The sequence below is a fragment of the Pristis pectinata genome, chromosome 8 (assembly GCF_009764475.1).
Source record: "Pristis pectinata isolate sPriPec2 chromosome 8, sPriPec2.1.pri, whole genome shotgun sequence".
Classification (NCBI taxonomy): Eukaryota; Metazoa; Chordata; class Chondrichthyes; order Rhinopristiformes; family Pristidae; genus Pristis; species Pristis pectinata.
In genome coordinates, this window is record NC_067412.1 from 36,549,868 (window position 1) to 36,570,803 (window position 20,936).

The window sequence follows — 20,936 nt, forward strand, 5'->3', positions numbered from 1 at the left end:
CCTTTAATAAGAATTCCAAGTTCCTCAGTAACGCCTGTTCCTATATCTTTGCAAAATGAATTATTGAAACTGTAGCAGCTTGTTCTGGAGCTCACTGGAGAGAGCAGCATTCTGCAATTGTTGCAATTCTTTTAACCATGACTGATATTGTGTATTTTTTGAGCTGATACTGAATGTAAAACAGAAGAGGCAGAGTTAGTATAAATCTCGTCCCTGTTTAGTGTTGCATTCACAATCAGAGACCTCTTTCAAGGAAGGGAGTCCAAGTATCAGCGACCCTTTTTAAATAGCGCAGTTATTAGGGACCCCCTTTAAAGAGGTGCTCTCAACATCTGAGACCCCTTTTAAAGACAAAGTCTCAACATAGGGTATCCTTTTTAAACCGGGGACTCAAAATCATAAGGAAATAGAAGTAAGAATACAAGCCTCCCTTGCCATTCAATGTGATCATGGCTATTCCACCCCAGGCCTCATCTCCTCTTCTGTGCCAGATCCCTATTTCCCTCAATTCCTCAGTCTTTCAAAGTTATCATCTCACTATTTAAATACCCTGATGATCAGTCCCACCCAACGTCAGGGTCCCTCTTTCAGAAGGGGTCTCAATATCCATTAAGGGTGCCATGGTTAAGCAGATGGAGCAGTTCAGGCTGTGAATCCAGTCTGATGGGGAAGGCTGCAGGCTGGAAGAGAGGACTGATGGAGAAGCATAGAGTGAATGAAATGTGATCTGAAGTTGAACGTGTCAAGCCCATAGGATACACCTGACTTTGCTGACTAATCCTCAGTTGTGGGGGCCTCTTAGGGTATTTCCTCTCTCCTCAAACCTGAATTTGGAGTACACCAGATTCCTAAAACTGCCAGGCTCTGAGGTTTTATTCTTTGCCCATTTCCCTCCACACTTCCCACATCCTCACTCTCCCAGACCTCCTCCTCACAACCCCACCCCCTCGTGCTCCTGCACTTTGTGACAAGCACTTTTGAGTCCATTCACATCTCCCTCACCCTCCTTAAAATTGTTTTTGCTTTCTTTCTGCTGCAGAAGCCGCTCCACCCGTCCCACCATCAATGTGGCCTTGAAATGCTGGGCTTGGGGCTACACTTCTATCTCCTTCAGTCATGTGGTCTTGGATGCTCCTTCACTCCCGCAATCTTGGCTCCTCTTTCATCGCACTGGTAGTTTCCTTTTAATTTTCCATCTCATTCTCATTCTGATCTCTTCGCCTTTGGCCTCATACATGTTCCAAATAAAGCTCAACTCAGGCTTGAGGAACGGCATCTCATCTTCCCCATGGACACACTACACCCTCAGGAGCAAACACCAAGTGCAACGGTTTCAGAATTCTAACCATTCCTCTCTAATAGCTCACATTTCAGGTAGTTTTTTTCATTCCTGGTATTTCAGATTTTGTTTGAATCCTTTCATTGATACCTCATCCAGCTGCATCTTCTGTTATTCGCTAGTTTTCCCCACTTGCATTCAGCAAGCACCACCAGCACTTGTGTCGCAGGGTCATAGCGTTACGCAGCAGAGAAATAGGTCTTTCAGCCCACCTTGTCCATGCTGACTCTTTTGCCCATCTACCACATTAGGACTGTATCCTTCTATGACTTGCCTACTTAAGTAAATTGGTAAATTGGTTTATTATTGTCACATGTACTGAGGTACAGTGAAAAACTTTGTTTCGCATGCCACCCGTACAGATCATTTCATTACGACAGTGCATTGAAATAGTACAATGAAGTTTGCAGATGATACCCCCGTAGTAGGCTGTATCTCAAATAAGGATGAATCGGAGTACAGGAAGGAGATAGGGAGCTTAGTGACATGGTGTCATGGCAACCTTTCTCTCAATCTTAGCAAAACAAAAGAGCTGGTCATTGACTTCAGGAAAGGGGGCGGTGTACATGTGCCTGTCTACATCAACGGAGTAGAGTACGAGAGGGTTGAGAGCTTCAAGTTCCCAGGAGTGAACATCATCAATAGCCTGTCCTGGTCCAATCACGTAGACATCATGACCAAGAAAGCTCACCAGCGCCTCTACTTCCTCAGGAGGCTAAAGAAATTTGGCAGGTCCCCTTTGACACTCACTAACTTTTATCGATGGACCATAGAAAGCATCCTATCTGGATGCATCACGATTTGGTATGGCAACTGCTCTGCCCAGGACCACAAGAAAAGTTGTGGACACAGCCCAGCACATCACGGAAACCAGCCTCCCCTCCATGGACTCTATCCATACCTTTCACTGCCTTGGTGAAGCAGCCAGCATAATCAAAGACCCCACCCACCCGGATCATCCTTTCTTCTCTCCTCTCCCATCAGGCAGAAGATACAGGAGCCTGAGGGCACATACCACCAGGCTCAAGGACAGCTTCTATCCCACTGTGATAAGACTATTGAACTGTTCCCTTATACTTGACCTCACAACCTACCTCGTTATGACCTTGCACCTCATTGTCTACTTGCAATGCACTTCTCTGTAGCTGTGACACTTTACTCTGTACTCTGTTATTGTTTTTACCTGTACTACCTCAATACACTCTGTAGTAACTCAATGTATCTGCACTGTGTAATGAATTGATCTGTACGAACGATATGCAAGACAAGTTTTTTACTGTACCTCAGTACAAGTGACAATAATAAACTAATACCAATACCAATACCAACACAAGGGAAAACAACAACAGAATGCAGAATAAAGTGTTACAGTTACAGAGAAAATGCAGTGCAGACTGACAATAACCTCTTAACAAGGTAGATTGTGAGTTCAAGAGTCCATCTTATTGTACTAGGGGACCATTCAGTAGTCTTATAACAGCGAGATAGAAGCTGTCCTTGAGCCTGGTGGTACGTGCTTGCAGGCCTTTGTATCTTCTTCCCGATGGGAAGGGGGAGAAGAGAGAATGTTCGGGGTGGGTGGAGTCTTTGATTATGTTGGCTGCTTTGCAAAGGTAGCGAGCAGCGAGAAATGTAGACAGACAGTGTAGACCATGCTGTTTAAGTGTCTCTTAAATGTAATGGTTTTATCTGGTTCCACCACCTTCTCTGGCAGACTGTCCAGATATCAACCATTCTCCATGTAAAAAAACTTCTTACCTCAGATCCCCTTTATATCTTCTTCCTCTTACCTTAAACCTATGCTATCTTGTTTTTGATGCCCCTACCACGGGAAAAAAATGCTGATCATCTCCCCTATCCATGCCTCTCATAGTTTTAAAAACATCAGCCTCCTTCACTCCAGAGAAAACAAACTCTCCCTATAACCAGTCCTCCACTCCAGGCAACATTCTGGTGATCTCTGCACTCCCTCCAGCGCAATCACGTCCTTCTGATAGTTTGGCAACTAGAACTGCACACAATAAGCTATTCAGTCTCTCCTGGTGCCCATCCTATCACAGCCATTCCCTTGGTTCTTGCCCTTCCCCTCGCCCTTCTCTGCAAACTGAAACTTATTTGATTTCTAATTTTCACCACTTCTGATGAGAACTGGTTGATCTAACTCTGTTGCTCTCTCCACTGATGCTGCCATCTGGGTATTTTCCATTATTAATAAAGAAGAATATGTATGGTTTATTTCAGACTGTCTTTTTCCCCATGTTGTTACATCCCCAGGTAAGGGTGGGTGTGGGTGTTGCAATCTGCTTCCTCCCACCAAGGAACACGCAGGTGATCAGCTTCACGTTACTGAAGTAGAAATGCATATTAGGAGGGACCTCAAGAACTCTTCTGATGAATGGTCTCCAGGCATTAACATTAACTCACTCTGTTTCTGTCTCCATAGATGCTACCTGACTTGTTGAATGTTTCCAGAATTTTGTTGCACATTGCAACACCCATATCCACCTCACCTCAAGCCCAGTCACATTTACACCTTTACAGTCACAGTACACATTTACAAGTGCAAACATATACTTGTGCATATGACAATAAACTTGACATTGACTTCGACCTGTGCTCTCACTTGTGCAGAGCCTAAAAGCTCAGAGGTACCAGGGCAGATTGCAAGAATTCAACACCGTAATGCCTGGGATTAGCACAAGACAGGAATGGAAATTTGTGCACTCATGATCTGTAGGGCTGAATAGACTCCATTTGATGTGGTGTGCTGGATACACTTTGGAATTTACGTTTTGTTTTAGCAAAGTATGCTCAAGCTATTTAACAGGAAAAGAGTTATATTCTATCTATAACTCATGCTGAACATGCCACACTCATTGAGAGATAGTGAATAAATTAAATTTGACAGTGTATTAGGCTTCATTTAATTTTAGCGTGACAGGGTTAAGCAAAATAAACGAGCAAATTTCTATTTCAGAAATTACTGTACAGCTGATAATATTACCCAGACTGGTTGGTATTTCATCATTTTCTTAACTTATTATCGCAGGGCTATTGATGTTGTTTTCCAAGACATTTCTGGAGATATCAGGAGCCACAATAGGAGCTGCTGCAATATCTTTAATGGGTCTCGTTAGTCAAGAGTGATTTGTGGATTTTTGTATTATTGTGGTTATGATAATGTGTAGATTTCTGGAAACATTAAAAGGCCAGCAGGATCAAAGTGGGATCAGCAAGCAATTCTTCTACGTGAGGTTGAGCAGAGGCACATGTGAGATGCAGGTGGATAAACCCCACTGGGGCTTCTACCAGTAATTAATCAAGGGCTTGAGTTGTAAACCATTCCTGTCTCTTCCTCTTATTCTGTTCTAAATGGTCACACAGGCTGTGTGTGGATTTTAATTGTGCTTGCATTTTCTTCAGTGCCTTATCTGATCATTTTGCAAGGCATTCACAATGTTTTCTCAATAGCAGAATTGTTAATTAGTATTTAATTGTAATCCAAAACATGTTGAATTTCTGCTTTCTGGGTCAGCCATGTCACTACTGACTTGTACGGTTTCTCCTGGACTGATGTGCTGTTGTAAGGCAAAGACTGAACCTTCTGCAAAATTCTGCCCCCTTTCCCGTCTCTGCTGACTAGAAGTAGGGTTGCAGTGGAATGCTCCCATACACCACCCATCTTTCAGTTAGTCAGTGTGCTTTGTTTTAATGAGAATCAAAACAAAAACTGCAGATGCTGGAAATCTGAAACAAAAACAGAAAATTCAAGAAAGACTCAGCAAATCAGGATGCATCTGTGGAGACAGAAACAGATTTAATGTTGAAGCCTGAAGATCCTTCATTGGAAGAGTTCTTTTTAATGTATTAGTTTTCAAGAGTGATGTCGTTGGCAATGTCAGCATTTATTGCCCATCCCTGATTGCCCCTCAATTGTGGAGTCAGTTAAGTGCCAACCATATAAATGGGTCTGGGAATACATATTGCTAGACTGGATAAGGACGGCAGATTTCCTTCCCTGAGATATGAACCAGATGGATTTTTATGACCGTCTGGTATTTCCATGATCATCCTCACCGATTCCAATTTTATTTCATTAACACCCAGATGCCATGGTGGGATTCAAACTCTTGTCCCTGGTTCAAGACTCCAGGCTTCTGGATTCTAGCCCAGTAACTTAACATCTATGTCACTACACCCATGTGCTGATGGGATATTCAGAAAAGATATATGTTTAAATTAAGCAACTTCCTACTTATTCAGCAGAATCTGTCCATACTGCAGTTCCCAGCAGGAATCACTCAATGTTGGACAAGGGTAGAGCTGATTCACCCCAGATGTGGCCAGCTGTGTGTATGTGTGGACAGTGAAGGCTGTTTTCAGTTCAAAGTGAAATATTTGATGGGAATCTTGGTCGGCATGGATGATGGGCTTATTTCTGTGCTGTATGACTCTATGATTCATTAGGAGTATTTTCAGCTTGCTCTTTGTAAACCATGTGAATTTCAGTGACTTCTTGGAGTGACATTTCATTCTGCTAGAATGCTCTTGCAACACAATGTGCCCTGAACTGCTCTCTGCCTAATAAGGAAGTGTCCTTTACCCACAGTAGCACAAGGTGTCACCCAAGTCTGAAGTTCTCCCTGAAAATGCTTGATCCAGAGTAAGTAAGACCATAAGAAATAGGAACATCAATCACTTAACCCTTTGAGCCTCCGCCTTCATCAAATCATGGCTAATCTTCTCCCTCAGTGCCCTGTGCCTCTACCCCTTGATTCCTTTGATATCTAGAAATCTACCGAATTCTTCTTTGAATGTGATCTATGATGAAGTCTTCACAGCCCTACAGATCCGAGATTTCCAAAGATTCACCACCCCACCTGATGAATTTTTTCCTCATCTCAGTCCTAAATAGCCTGGCCCTTATTCTGTGACCGTGACCACTCGTTCTAGACTTCTCAACTAGGGAAGACACACCCCCCACATCCAACCTGCCAAAAGCTGTAGGCATTTTGTAAGTTTCAATGAGATCTCTTATCCTTTTAAACTCTAGAGAATACAGACTCAATCTACTCAATCTCTCCTCATACACTGCACTCCCTCTATGGCAAGTATATTCTTTGTTAGGTAATGAGGCCAATACTGTACATAATATTCCAGGTTCAGTCTCGCCAAGGATCTGGACAATTGCAATAAGATATCTTTACTGCTGTACTCCAATCCTCTCATAATAAAGGCCAGTGTATGATTTGCCTTCATAATCCCTGCTGCACCTGCATGTTGGTCTTCAGTGACTTGCGCACAAGGACACCTGAGTCCCTTTGAACATCAACAGTACCCAATCTCTCACCATTTAAAAAAGTGCTCTGCTTTTCTGTTTTCTGCACCAATATGGATAACTCCACATTTTTCCACATATATATGCATCTGCTATGTTCTTGCCCATTCACTCAGCTTATCCATATCCTCTTGAAGCTTCCTTGCATCTTCTTCCCTGCACCCAATCTCATCTAGTTTGGTATCATTGGCAAAACTCGGAAGATGACATTTGGTCCCTGCAGCCAAATTGTTGAGATAGATCATGAATAGATGGGCCTTAAGCATTGATCCCTAAATACCCCATACTATCCACTGTCTGCCACCCTGGGAAATATCCATTATTCCCACAAGAGGCTGCAGGTGCTGGAATCTGAAGCAAAAATCAAACTTCTGGACAAACTCAGTGGGTCAGGCAGCACCTGTGGAGGGAAATAGATAGTCAATGTTTCAGGTCAAGACCCTTCATCTAGTCTGAAAGAGTGCAGATGAAAGGTCTCGACCTCAAATGTTGACTGTCCATTTCTCTCCACAGATGTTGCTTGATTTGCTGAATTCCTCCAGAAGTTTGTTTTTTGCTTTATTACTCCCAGTGTTTTCTTTCTGTCTCAGTACGTTATCCCCCACTCTGTGTGCTCTAACATTGTTGATCAAACCCCAGTCTGGGACCTAAGACTTGTGAAAATTTCTTCTCACCACTTCCTCTCACAAACCCCCAGCCCTTTTCTATTTTATTAGTCACATCCTCAAAGAACTCTGGTAATTTTGTCAAGCATGAGTTTCCTTCCATAAATCTATGCTGCTTCTGCTTAATGTGTTATTCCTTTCAATGAGTTCTGTTAGTACATCCTATAGATTCAGGCATTTCCACTAGTATTGACATCAAGCTACCGAGTCAGTAGTTCCCTCTTTTATTTCTCCTGCCTTTCTTAAATCATGGGATCATATTTGCTACCTTCCAATCCACAGGAACAATTCCAGAATCTATAGCTTCGAAAGGTGGTAACCTGAGTGTCCATTCTGTCTACAACCACCTCTTTCAAAATGCTGGGATATACATCATGAAATCCTTGGGATTTATCAGCCAGGTTAGTCCACATGAATCTATAAGCAAAGAGGTCTCCTCTCATATGCTCCAGTGCTTGGGTCAGCCTATAACTCCTTGTGTTCTAAATGTAAAGATTCAGCAGTAATCCATTCTGTACACAGAAGTGCCGCTTACAAAGGCACCTTCAGACGAGAAGGGCAGAGGGTTAATGGTGTGAGACTGTTATAGCATGCTGTGCAAAAGAACTGAACAGTGTCACGTTGCTTCTGCCACCTCCAGCTCTTAGCCTTTGACTCAGCGGTGACTGGGATCTCTCTGTGATTACAGGGTTTGTGGATTAATCTTCACAACCCGAAGGAGAAGAGCACTGTTCTCAGCTCTCTGCAGTTTCACCCATCTCCACCTCTCTAATGTTGTACAATACTTTGACACCTCTGCATTCCTCTGATTCTCGTCTCTTTGATCACCCCTGGTCTTCATTAATTCACCATTGGCAATTGACCCTCAGCTGCCAAGACTTTAAGCTTTGGAAAACAATCCCTAATCTTTGCACTCTTCCTCTCTCCTTAAAAGTTACCATTTTGACCAGGCTTTCAGTAATCTGTCCAGGAATTTCCTGCTGTAGATATACTATATGTTAATGTTTGCCCAGGCACCTTTGAAATGCCTTTGGCTGGTTTTGCACCCTATTGTAGATGCCACATGAATTCCGGATGAAGATAAAAAAAAACTGCAGATGCTGGAAATCTGAAATAAAAAAGAAAATGCTGGAAACACTCAGCAGGTCAGGCAGCATCTGTGGGAAAAGGAACACAGATAATACTTCTGGTCCAAGACCCTTCGTAGGAAGTTCTGATAAAGGGACCTTAATGTGATATGTTAACTCTGTTTCTCTTTCCACAGACACTGCCTTACCTGCTGAGATTTTCTATCTTTAAATACAGGGTGAGATTGAATTTAGTCCTATCACATCTCCGCACTTTGTACATCTAGGACCTTCTGATATTATTCCAGGGTCGCTCACCATATGCTCCACCCTGCACCCTGAATAACTAGATCTCTACTCATGTTAATCGATCCTCCTCTGATATACAATAGCAATTATATAGCAAATGGAGCTCCCTCTATACTGCCCCATCAAACCTTCGCATAATCAGTATAGCACAGGTTCTCCATCCATATTCTCCCATCGCACACACCCAGGGCAGGGATATCACAGGTCAGACATGGACTAAATCTCTGTCCATATTGTCCCATCGCACACGCCTAGTGCAGGGATATCACAGGCCAGACATGGACTAAATCTCCCTCCACATTATCCCATCCCACACCCCCAGGACAGGGACAGCACAGGTCAGGCACAGAGTAATCTCCTTCCATATTGTCCCATCCAACACTTGATTGAGAATATTTGTACTCAATCTGCTGAGGTCTGTGTGCTAGAGTTAGAAGGAGAAGGGGAGGCTGAGATTCCAACAATATTTTTGTTGGTGGAAAGAAAAGTAGAGGAGACGTTATTCTTGAAAAGGAGGGCATCCATTGTCTTATAAGATTGATGGCTGGATACAAGAAGAGTGTTGTGGGAGGCAGAAGAGGTTAGAACATCACTGGGTTGTACTAGGATTGTAATAACAATCATCAGCTTGTACTGTGTTTTAACACCCTTGACACGCTAACCTCCCTCCCACCGCAGTTGCTTGTCTCAGGTCATCTGAAGCCATCTGGGTGAAGAAAATGTGTTAATTCTTAGACCAGTTTGAGTATCTTTCAGCAGAGCTGGGAAAAGTTTTCTCCTTTAGCTGAAGAACCATCAGAAAAACTGTGCAGTACCATCACAACATGACTATCACTGGCACTGGTCTTACTTTCCCACCAAAATTACTTCTTCTTTACTTTCTTTCTTCCTTATTCATCTGTGGCTCTTGGTCTTCATGGCCACTCCAAATTTTTCAGTGGCTCCATCACCATTTCAGCTCTCAGCGTCAAAAAATGGAGTTAAGAGCTCTATCCACCTCAAAGCTAAAGCAGTGCAGTGGGGCAGCGGGTAGAGCTGCAGCCTCACAATTCCAGCCAGTGATCCAGGTTCAGTCCTGACCTCAGGTGCTATGTGGAGTTAGTATGTTCTCTCTGTGACCATGTGGGCTTCCTCTGGGTACTCTTGCTTTTGTCAAGTGCCAAAGACGTGAGGCTTGGTAGGTTAATTGATGACTGTAAGTTGTCCCTTGTGTGTCAGTGGGTGGTGGTAGAATCTGAGGAGAATTGACAGGGATTTGGGAGGTTAAAAAAAACTTGGATTCCTCTCTTTCCATGCTGCTGAGGGAATGAAGAGCAATTAACGACTCCACTCCCTTCCCATAGGGTGTTGGTGAATTTCTGTGACAATAGGACACAGAACACAGAACAGTACAGTGCAGGAACAGGCCCTTCAGCCCACAACGTCTGTGCTGAACACGATGCCAAATTAAACCAAACCTCTTCTGCCTGTACATGATCTGTATCCCCCCATTCCCTGCATGTTCATGTGTCCATTTAAAAGCCTTTTAAAAAAGCCACTATCATATCTGCTCCCACCACTAGCCCAGCAGCCCCTTCCAGGCACCTACCGTTCTCTATGTAAAAAAAAAACTTGCCCTATGCATCTCCCTTAAACTTTGCCCCTCTCACCTTAAATGCACATCCTCCAGTATTTGGCATTTCCACCCTGGGAGAAAGATTCTGACTGTCTATTCTATGTATGCCTCTCATAACTTTATAAACTTCCAGAAGGTCTCCCTTCAGCCTCCAATGCTCCAGAGAAACCATCCTCCCTGTACCGTCTTCAAAGCTTCCACATCCTTCCTGTAATGGGGTGACCAGAATCTCACACAATACTCCAAATGCAGCCTAACCAAAGTTTTATACAGCTGCAACATGACTCCCTTACTCTTATACTCAATGCCCCAACCGATGAAGGCAAGCATGCCATGCACCTTCTTTACCACACTATCTATTTGTGTGGCCACTTCGGGGAGCTATAGACTTGGACCTCAAGATCCCTCTATGTATCAATGCTGTTAAGGGTCCTGCCATAAAGGGCAGTTGAGCTCCTTCATTTGTCTTCATTTGTTAATGAACTAGAAATTTGTCTTGGACAGTTGAGGAAAATGACCACTAATACATCAGCCTCGTGCGATGATTTTGGACGGTATGAGGAACGTGTAATCCACACACCTGTTCTGCACTGCTGCCCGGCTCACACCTCTGCCCTGAAACACTTGTCTTATTCTGTACTGTAAAGCTCCCTAGCCCAGTGGGTCTGCTGGTTTGCTTCTAACACTGAGCAGTCCCCCCGAGAACTGGCTGAGTTGCAATGGTTCACATTCCAGCTTGTGTCCAGCCCGACATCCTGCACTGCACAGCATAATCCTGTCAGTCAATTTCTTTCTGGACCGTATGCTCAGTGCATAAGATATTTCACACTTGGCTGAGCTGTTTTCCGTTCCACCAGCTATTTTTGATCACTGTGTATCTCTGTTTAAAGCATACCATCTTGCCTTGATACACTAAGGAGCTTTGAAACTCTGGCCTTTAGCTATGAACTGGAGTTGAATGCCTGTGAGGGAGGATGTTTGAAATGAGAGATAAAACCAGACTCAGAAACGCAGTGCAAGTGTGACAGATGCACAGAGAGATTGAGAGTGAAAGAGACAGAAGGTGAGTTTCATTGTTGACGAGAGGAAGTGCAGGAACTGAATGCTTTTCATTTAGAATCATTACAGCATTTCCCCAGACTGGAAATAATCGCTCCCTTTTACCTATGGTGCACATACACAGGAGCTGACACTGAAACACACAGACTGTAGGTACAACGATGCTCCAGATCTTAGTGCAACTTGTCAGGAACAATTAACAAGTAGAAGTTGCCATTCTGATATGAGGAAATTATTAATCCAATTCCAGAATTTTTAAAATTAGTTGGAATGTTGTTAGGTTGAATTCTGTGTTGAGTAATTGCAAAAGTTAAATAGATTTTACAGTGACAATTACAATTCTGTAGAGGAATCTTCTACTGGTGATTTTGGCAAGATACATGGTGCTGTAAAAGAAAGGTGGGAGGCAGCATAAAGGAAATTACAGACCTATTAGTCTGACGTCAGTGGTGGGAAAGTTATTGGAATCGATCCTCAAGGATGGGGTTATGGAATACCTAGAGGTGCAAGGCAAGATAGGTCCTAGCCAACATGGTTTTGTGAAGGGAAGATCCTGCCTGACCAACCTATTGGAGTTTTTTGAAGAAATCTCAGGTAGGGTGGATAAGGGAGAGGCGGTAGGTGTTGTGTATTTAGACATCCAAAAGGCCTTCGACAAGGTGCCGCATAAGAGACTGATTAATAAGATGAGAGGTCATGGAATTACAGGTAGGATAACAGAATGGGTAGAGCATTGGCTGGTTGGCAGGAAGCAAAGGGTGGGAATAAAAGGATCTTGTTCTGGTTGGCTACCAGTTACTAGTGGTGTTCTGCAGGGGTCGGTGTTGGGGCCACTTCTTTTTACCTTGTACATTAACGATCTGGATGATGGAGTAAATGGTTTTGTGGCTAAGTTTGCGGATGACACCAAGATAGGTGGACGAGTAGGGAGTATTGAGGAGACAGGAAGGTTGCAGAGGGACCTAGATAGTTTAGGAGAATGGGCAAGAAGATGGCAGATGAGATTCAATGTTGAGAAATGTGCAGTTGTACACTTTGGAAACGGAAATAAACGGGCAGATTATTATCTAGAAGGAGAGAAAATTCAAAGTACAGAAGTACAAAGGGACTTGGGGGTACTCGTGCAGGATACCTTAAAGGTTAACCACCAGGTCGGATCGGTGGTAAAGAAAACGAATGCTATGTTGGTATTCATTTCGAGAGGTATAGTGTATAAAAGTAAAGAAGTGTTGATGAGGCTCTACGGGGCATTAATGAGGCCGCATTTGGAATACTGTGCACAGTTTTGGGTCCCATATCTTAGGAAAGATGTGCTGATGTTGGAGAGGGTTCAGAGGAGATTTACAAGGATGATTCCAAGAATGAAAGGGCTTACGTATGATGAGAGTTTGTCGGCTCTTGGACTGTACTCACTGGAGTACAGAAGAATGAGAGGGGACCTCATAGAGACATTTAAAATGTTGAAAGGACTGGACAGAGTAGATGTGGCTAGGCTGCTTCCCTTGGTGGGTGAGTCCAGGACCAGAGGGCACAATCTTAGAAATAGAGGGCACAGGTTTAAAACAGAGATGAGGAGAAATTTCTTTAGCCAGAGGGTGGTGAATTTGTGGAATTCCTTGCCAGGTACAGCAGTGGAGGCCAGATCATTGGAGGCATTTGAGGAAGAGCTAGATAGATATCTAAATAGTCGGCATATCAAGGGATATGGGGATAAGGCCAGAAATTGGGGTTAGAATAGTGTGTTTTTTTTTTTTGCACCTGACCACCCCCCCCACCAATTTCTCATTTCTTTTTCTTTTTTCCCCTTTCCTTGGAGCAGACTCGATGGGCCGAATGGCCTACTTGTGCTCCCCTGTCTTGTGGCCTTGTGAAAATTGGAGATGATCCTGCACTGATTGTCATTGTTAATGATTGGAGCATTAGGAATGCCCACAAATTAAAACAACTGAAAATGCTGGAAATACTCAGCGGGTCAGACAGCATCTGTGGAAAGAGAAACTAGGTTAATATTTCAGTTGAAGATGCTTTGTCAGAACTGGGAAAGAGAGAACTCCATGGGAATTTCAGGGAGTGGCATCAGGAACTATACATTTCTTTCTTGGCTTCACTGAAATCTTTGACTCTGTTGATCCAGAGGGACTGTGAAGCATACTTCCTAGATCTGGCTATCCACAGAAATTCAACTCCATCAAAGATCACGGAGAGTATGGAAACTATTGAGTTTGATAATTTTTTAAATATGTTGAATTTATGTTTCTTTAACATAGAAAAATAAAGCAGTGTAATATATGTAATACCCATTGTAAAAAACAACTGTTACTTTAAGGCTGTTATTCTTTTAAGGATCATGTCAAGTGACAAACAGCTCTCTGGATTGCAGCAATGTTGATAGAAAGTCCTAGAAGCAGTCTGTGAAGCGTGCTTGAAAGAATCACATTTGACCTCCTCACATGTATAAATCTGTACATTTAGCGATAGACTTCATTAGATGCTAACAGCCTGCAGAGCACACATAGTTTATAGCAGGGGACTCTCAGGTGGTGATGTTGCTATGCACCCACTGCCCTTGTCCTTCCAAGGGGTAGGGGTCATGAATTTGGAGGGTGTGATGGAAGAAGGTGTATAAAATCACGAAGGGCTGAGATAGGGTGAATGCACACTGTCTGCTTCCCAGGGTTGGGGAATCAAGAACAAGACATAGGTTTAAGGTGAGAGGGGAGAGATTTAATAAGAACCTGTGGGCTGACTTTTTCACATATAGGGAGGTCTGCATATGAAATGAGCTGCCAGAGGAAGTGGTTTAAAAGACACTTGGACAGGTATATGGATAGGAAAGGTTTAGAGGGATATGGGCCAAACCCGGGCAAATGGGACTAGCTTGGATGGGAATCTTGGTATGGACCAGTTGGGCCAAAGGGCCTGCTTCTGTACTGCATGACTCTACGACTCGAGTTTGGCAAGTTGCAGCAATGCTGCAGCCCTGGTACACCTGCGGCAGAGGGCATGCATATTTAAGGGACATTTTGGTGGTTTTAATTGGCTCGTAGATCAAGGTTGGAAACAAAACTAATTTTTGACTGCATTAGATTGAGAGAGGCAGTCACTGAAGCGTAGCATGATCGTAAAAGATAGACATATTTCAGGATCAATCGCTCACCTCACGTACATACAGAAAAGCTCATTCACAGGTCTTCAATTAATGTACACACTTCAATTGATGGCAGAGGTGGACAAATCAGCAGCTCGTGCCAGACAATGGAAGCAATTACCAGAGGGAAATTAGAATCACATCAAGAATTATTCTCAATTACCTCCAGCCTGCCTTCTGAGAGGCACTCATGCCATTGGGACGCTGAGTAAAAGAAAATCGAGTTCACAGTGGGATCAGAGCTCTGGTAGCAGACTTTCTGAAGGTGCTGCTTCAGTATGAGAGTATAGTTGTCCAGTTCTATTTACCAGTAAGGTTCCATTCTACACAGGACAGAGAAGGCATCAGATGAGCCTGTCCCTTTCCCGACTTTGGGGAAAAGGTTGCTCGACAGTCGCTGTGGATTCCTCCCTTTCCCACAGGCTCACTGCATCAGAAAGGGTTCACCCTCAATTGTACGAGCATACCTTCAGAAATGGCTTCTCTTCCCAGCCCATTGCTCTTCATCCCAGTCCACCCAAGGTTACATGTCCACTTTCTCATTCTTTCCTAGCATCATCTACAGGTCTGTACCCCCTTTCTTCTGCCTGCTCATGAGACCCACACCCATCCTCATTATCCCAATTCTATCGTCCTACCTGCCAACACTGTCATTGAGGAACCCCCTTAAAAATGATTAAAGCTAGAACCCAAAAGCTTGGTCCTGACTCCTTGAATTCATTGATCCAGTGTGCACCCTCCTTCTGTTCTCCAGTATAAAATCCTCCACTTTTCCGGCCCCAACATCCCTTCACTCCCATGACTGCTGAAACCTTCAATCACAAGTTCAGTGCCCTCAGAGACAGATTTTCCAAAAGTCCCCTGAATTTCAGTTACCACAAAACAATATCGCTTGTAGCCTGTCCCACACTTTGACAGAATCCTGACCACCCATCACTCCCTTCCTCAATAAACTCCATGGGTTCCTTTTTCTCTATGTAGTGTATCTAAAAAGAGTAATTAAAAAATAGGGGCACTTAGCGCCCAAGTCCAAGTACCATGTGAACGTGGAGATGAGTCCACTTTGGACAACAGTTAACAGTCAACTGCAGTGTTGAGGGTTTCAATACACAAGAATGCCAGGCTGAGTCACTTTCCCAATGGACAATGGTGAAGTAGTGGATTTGGTATGGTGATGTTTCCTGTGTCCAGATTTTTAAAAACTGCCATGGTGCTCATGTTTTTTGGATCATGAGGCCATGAACCTATTCAGCATTGTAACTTGCGCTGAGTTCATCTCCTTTTTTGGACTTGCATATCCCTGAAAACACTTCCAACTTCAAGCTCTGACTCATCCTCTTGTCCAGGTATGCTGATGTTATGATCTCTCGCTGAGCTCCAACATCAGCTACTGACTTTACTGCAACCTTGGCCTCACCCTTTGGAGCTACCGCCCCAAACTACTCTATATTTTTATCTGTGCTTTACAACAGCCTCATTACTTACTTACTATGACACGAAGGCAGCTACTTGGTCTATCAGCCTGATGCCAGCTCCAAACAGATCTCATCAATCCTGCCGCCTATCCTTTTTCCTATTTCCCTATAGACTGCACCTCATTCTCTCTTACGTGCCTCACCACTCCCCTTTGATTCTTTTGCCACTTATCTACACCAACAGTAGTCAATTAACCCTGTAAATACAAGAGAAACAAAGGACTGCAGATACTGGAATCTAGATGACCTGAAGAAGGTCCTGACCTGAAATGTTGACTGCCTGCTTTTCTCCATGGATGTTGCCTGGCCTGCTGAGTTCCTCCAGTATCATCATGGTTTTCAACCCTGTAAATATACCTGTGGGATGTGGGAGGAAACCAGAGCACCCATTGGAAACCCATGTGGTCACAGAGAGAATGCGCAAACTCCAAACAAACAGCAGGTCCCTGTCACCACTCTTCCCAGCTGCTTCTCCATAAAAGCCTCCTGGGTTGGTACCTATCTTAAAAAAGCTGTCCACCTGCATCATGTTGGCTTGGCCATGACCTTATTGAATGACAGAAACATCTCCTGGGGCACCATAGAAAGCATCCTATCCAGATGCATCACAGCTTGGTGTGGCAACTGCTTTGCCCAAGACCACAAGAAATTGCAGAGAGTTGTGAACACAGCACAGTCTATCATGAAATGATGCAAACAGACATGGAAAACCCGGGCTTAAGCCTGTTTCAGAGCGGGCAGGAAGACCCCTTATCCTTAAAAGGCACGGCTGAACGTACACCTCGAATGGGGAGGGGGGATTTGGAGTGCAGGATAGCAAAGATGGGAGGCAGAGGATTGGAATGGAGGGAGGGGAACAGATAGTGACAATCTGGGGAGATTTTGCTGGGGAGGAAGGGAAAGGGAGTGGAGGGAGCCAGTTCAGAACAGAGAAAGGAAGAGAATAAGGGACTGGACTGGTATAGAGAGAGAGAGAAGAAGAGGGAAGATTGACAGGAGCCAGTTCTGCAATTCAATAAGATCCAAGTCCTAACTCAATATACTTGCTCTTTTACCTTAATACCTCTGGTTAATGAAAACCTATCAATCCCCAATTTGAAATTAATAATAGATCCAATGTCAACTGTTGTATGTGGAAAGATCTTTGAAAATACCAAATTATTTCCTAAACATTACCAAAAGTCTTTAGACTACCCCCTTTTAGTCCTAGATTTCTCAACAGAAAAAGATACCTTTTCTAATACTTATTCTCCTGAAAAAAAAACACTCTTTGACCAAAGCACTATTTCCATTGGTTTCTGTGATCTCTCTTCAGAGTTTGGGTTTCATTTTGATGATCCTACACTACATATGCTCCAAGGCCAATGTACCCTTCCGGAGGTGTGGTGCCCAGAGCTTCCAATAATCCAGGTGAGGCTGACCAGGGATTTGTCTGGGATTAGCACAATGCCTACTCCTTTATACTCTCACCATGTAGATGTAAGAGTCACCATTCCATTAGCCTTTCTCATTATTTTCTTTGCATGATCTATATAAACAGACTGCCAAGTCTCTGAACTTCCACGGCTGCTCACTTTTTACTTCTTTTTACCCTGAATCTAACTCCCCCTACACCTGCCCTGGGAATGTTTGATGGGACATTGCGGAGGGAGCTTTTCCCTGAATCTAACTCCCCCTATACCTGCCCTGGGAATGTTTTGATGGGACATTGCGGAGGGAGCTTTTCCCTGAATCTAACTCCCCCTATACCTGCCCTGGGAATGTTTTGATGGGACATTGCGGAGGGAGCTTTTCCCTGAATCTAACTCCCCCTATACCTGCCCTGGGAATGTTTTGATGGGACATCGTGGAGGGCGCTCTTCCCTGAATCTAATTCACCCTGCACCACAGCAGACTTGAAGGCTGAGTGGCCTACTCCTGCTCCTTTCTTCTATGTCCTTTATTCTTCTGTTCTTTTAGCTCCAAAGTAAATGAGCTCACATTTGTCACAGTTCTGCCTATTCTCCCCTTCTGTTGTAAGCTGCTGCTCTCCACACTTCTTCCATGTTCACCCATAAACATGGATACACAGCTTTCAGAAACACGGTGAATGGTTGCTGTCCCAGCACAGATCCTTACTGGGCACCACTAATGACATCCTGACAAATGAGAGAGGTGAGAGGGAGGGAATATTGCAGTCGGGAAGCAATGATAACCATTATTTCTGAACAGACTCCTAAGCCGTCTAACCAGCTACCGAGGCGCATGCAAACCCTGCACTTTGCACTACTCATCACTCTGCAGCACTCAATAATACAGTGATAACAAATCTGAAAGGGTCATTGCACTATTTCAAAAGGGTATTTGAGTACACTTCGGTATTGTGGTGTCATATCTTCAATAGGTTCATGTACTGCTGTGTTCACTCATGTACTGGTAAAATGTAAGCTCTCCTCACTGCCCTGTCAACCTACATTTTCCACGCTAGCTAGTTCCCACCTTGTGTGTCCATGAGTTAGGGGTTCAGTAGGGATTTTTACTTCTGAACAGGCTGCACTGCAACCACCCATCTGGTTACCGAGGAAACTGAGCTCATTTAATTGAAGCACAAGGTGAGCTCCTTTGTGTTTCAAGTGGTCCCTATAAGAGGGCTGAGGAAGGACAGGTGAACAGTGAAATTAAGTCCATCTATAGATTCTGGACGTTTTATTGAGGGAGGGATGGAGGGGAGCAGGCAAAGGGGGTGCATTAGAAGCAATTGACTGTAAAAACATTTGGCCATCTCGTTTCCAATGCATTGCAAGACTTACCATGAGGAAATGTAGAGATCAGCCACATTTGTGGAGTGGGATAAATCACAGCATCATTTTCTGTTTCTACGCAAGCTTTGGCAGATTCTGACAAAAGCTGTTGATGTTGAAGTTGGTGCTGATCAAACATTAAGCTGAGCAAATATCGTTTCTGCAGGTTTAAGGCAGGTATTAACATGGATTGACATTTACAAACTGACACTAATTGCAACTTACACTGGTAAAATGTGGGCATTACTTTTAAGTTTCACTCACCTTTGATAAAATATCTTCTTAATAAAGGAAATGTCACAGATTATTGGGGAGAATTGCCTCATTGGTTTAAGGGGTCTCAGGGTCAACTCGAGCAAAGTTCACAGCTGTTGGTATGAATATATAGCTTCTCTGGGAAGACACGTGTCCACTGTGACTATGAAACAACAAGCCAATGCACAACACTTGGGAGAAATGAAAGGTTTGGGATGACGATTATAAAATAAACAGATAGTCCAGAGGGGTGCCAACACCTTGTCTGGGATGGACACCCCAAGCGAATCCTTCGGTTCCCTCCCCTTTTTCTCTCTCTCTTCTCCAGTAAAATTGTCATATATCTTTCAGTTTTTTTCATCATGAAAGCCCCACTGTTGAAACATTTGCAGATTCCCTATTGCCTTTGCAGATTCTGATCAACCTGCTATTTATTCAGAGTTTGCTTTGTTTTTGTTACTGGTAGCCTTCATTAGGGCATTGATCAGCTGACTTAGTCTGAACCAAGTCTTCTGGTAGCAATGTTATTTTGCTCTCTTCCCTTCTCATTACACTGCCTCCCGGGGCAGTATAAGGAAAGACACCTTGCAAAGTCTGTGCCAACCGCACCCTACCTGCAGTTAACAAGTAACACCAATTGATGAAGTAATATCAGTGAGATCAGGGGTCCAATTCCCAATTCCTGCTGTGCAGTTATGAAAAAAATCCTATTGAGTGAGGGAAGAGAAAGGTGACCCTGGGTTCCTGTTCCTGATTACAATGACTGAAGAGACAGTATGGGAAAACCTTGGTCGATATATAAAGCATGCTGCTCCTTCCCGAGGAGTGTTTGATGGGACAGGGTAGAGGGAGCTTTACCCTGAATCTGACCTTACTGTACCTGTTCAGGGAAAGTTTGATGAGGAGGGAGTGAGGAGGGAACTTTACTCTGTTTCTAACCCTGGCTGTACTTGACCTGGGAGTGTTTGATAGGACAGTGTAGAGGAAGCTATACTCTCTATCTAACTCTTACTGTACCTGCCCTGGGAGTGTTTGATGGGACGTTGTGGAGGGACCTTTTCCCTGAATCTAATTCACCTGGTTCCACAGCAGGCTTAGTGGCCTACTCCTGCTCTTTTCTTCTATGTTTTTATGTTTCAAGCCTAGTTTGTAATCATTTTTCACTGCTAATCAGTGAATGGATGACTGTTAATACCATTAGGTTTTTGCACACTGAATGTGCATAGCATCACAAAAAGTATCATCCCATGTTTGCACTGAAATGTGGTTTACTGAGGCAGTTTCTTAGGAATAGAGGAACACAACCAATGTCATTGACCAAATTCACAACAGATTGCATCACACTCATCACCCTGGCAGTATCATATTCGATGGACAGACAATGGAGGAATTAAATAGTAAAATTGAGGAGAAGCATATGGATCTGTCTGACTCCCACTATACCTGCCCAGGGAGTGTTTGATATGACATTTTGGAGTGAGCTTTACCCTATATCTAACTCCCCTCTCCTGCCCGCGGCTGTTTGATATTTGTGGCTGGAATCGAAAGCATCGCATCCAGCATTTCCATCTCTCACTGCAACAATCAGAAAACCCTCGGCTTTGTCGCTTTCTTCTGCCGTGACCTCTGTGGTGAAACATTGGTCCTTGCATTAGAAAAGTAAATCAACCAAAGATGCATGTCCTGAAGGAGACACAATAAAGACAGATTGGAGCTTCCTCAGGAGACTTTATCAACCAATCTGATGCGGATGAAGGGAACTGTGAGAAAAGAACAGCAAATTAAGCTGACCTCGACATGGAAATCATCTTTAAAATAACCACAATTCATAAGCACAACACCTTTGGTAATCTGTAATATAGCTGAAAAATCATTCCTCTTTTTTA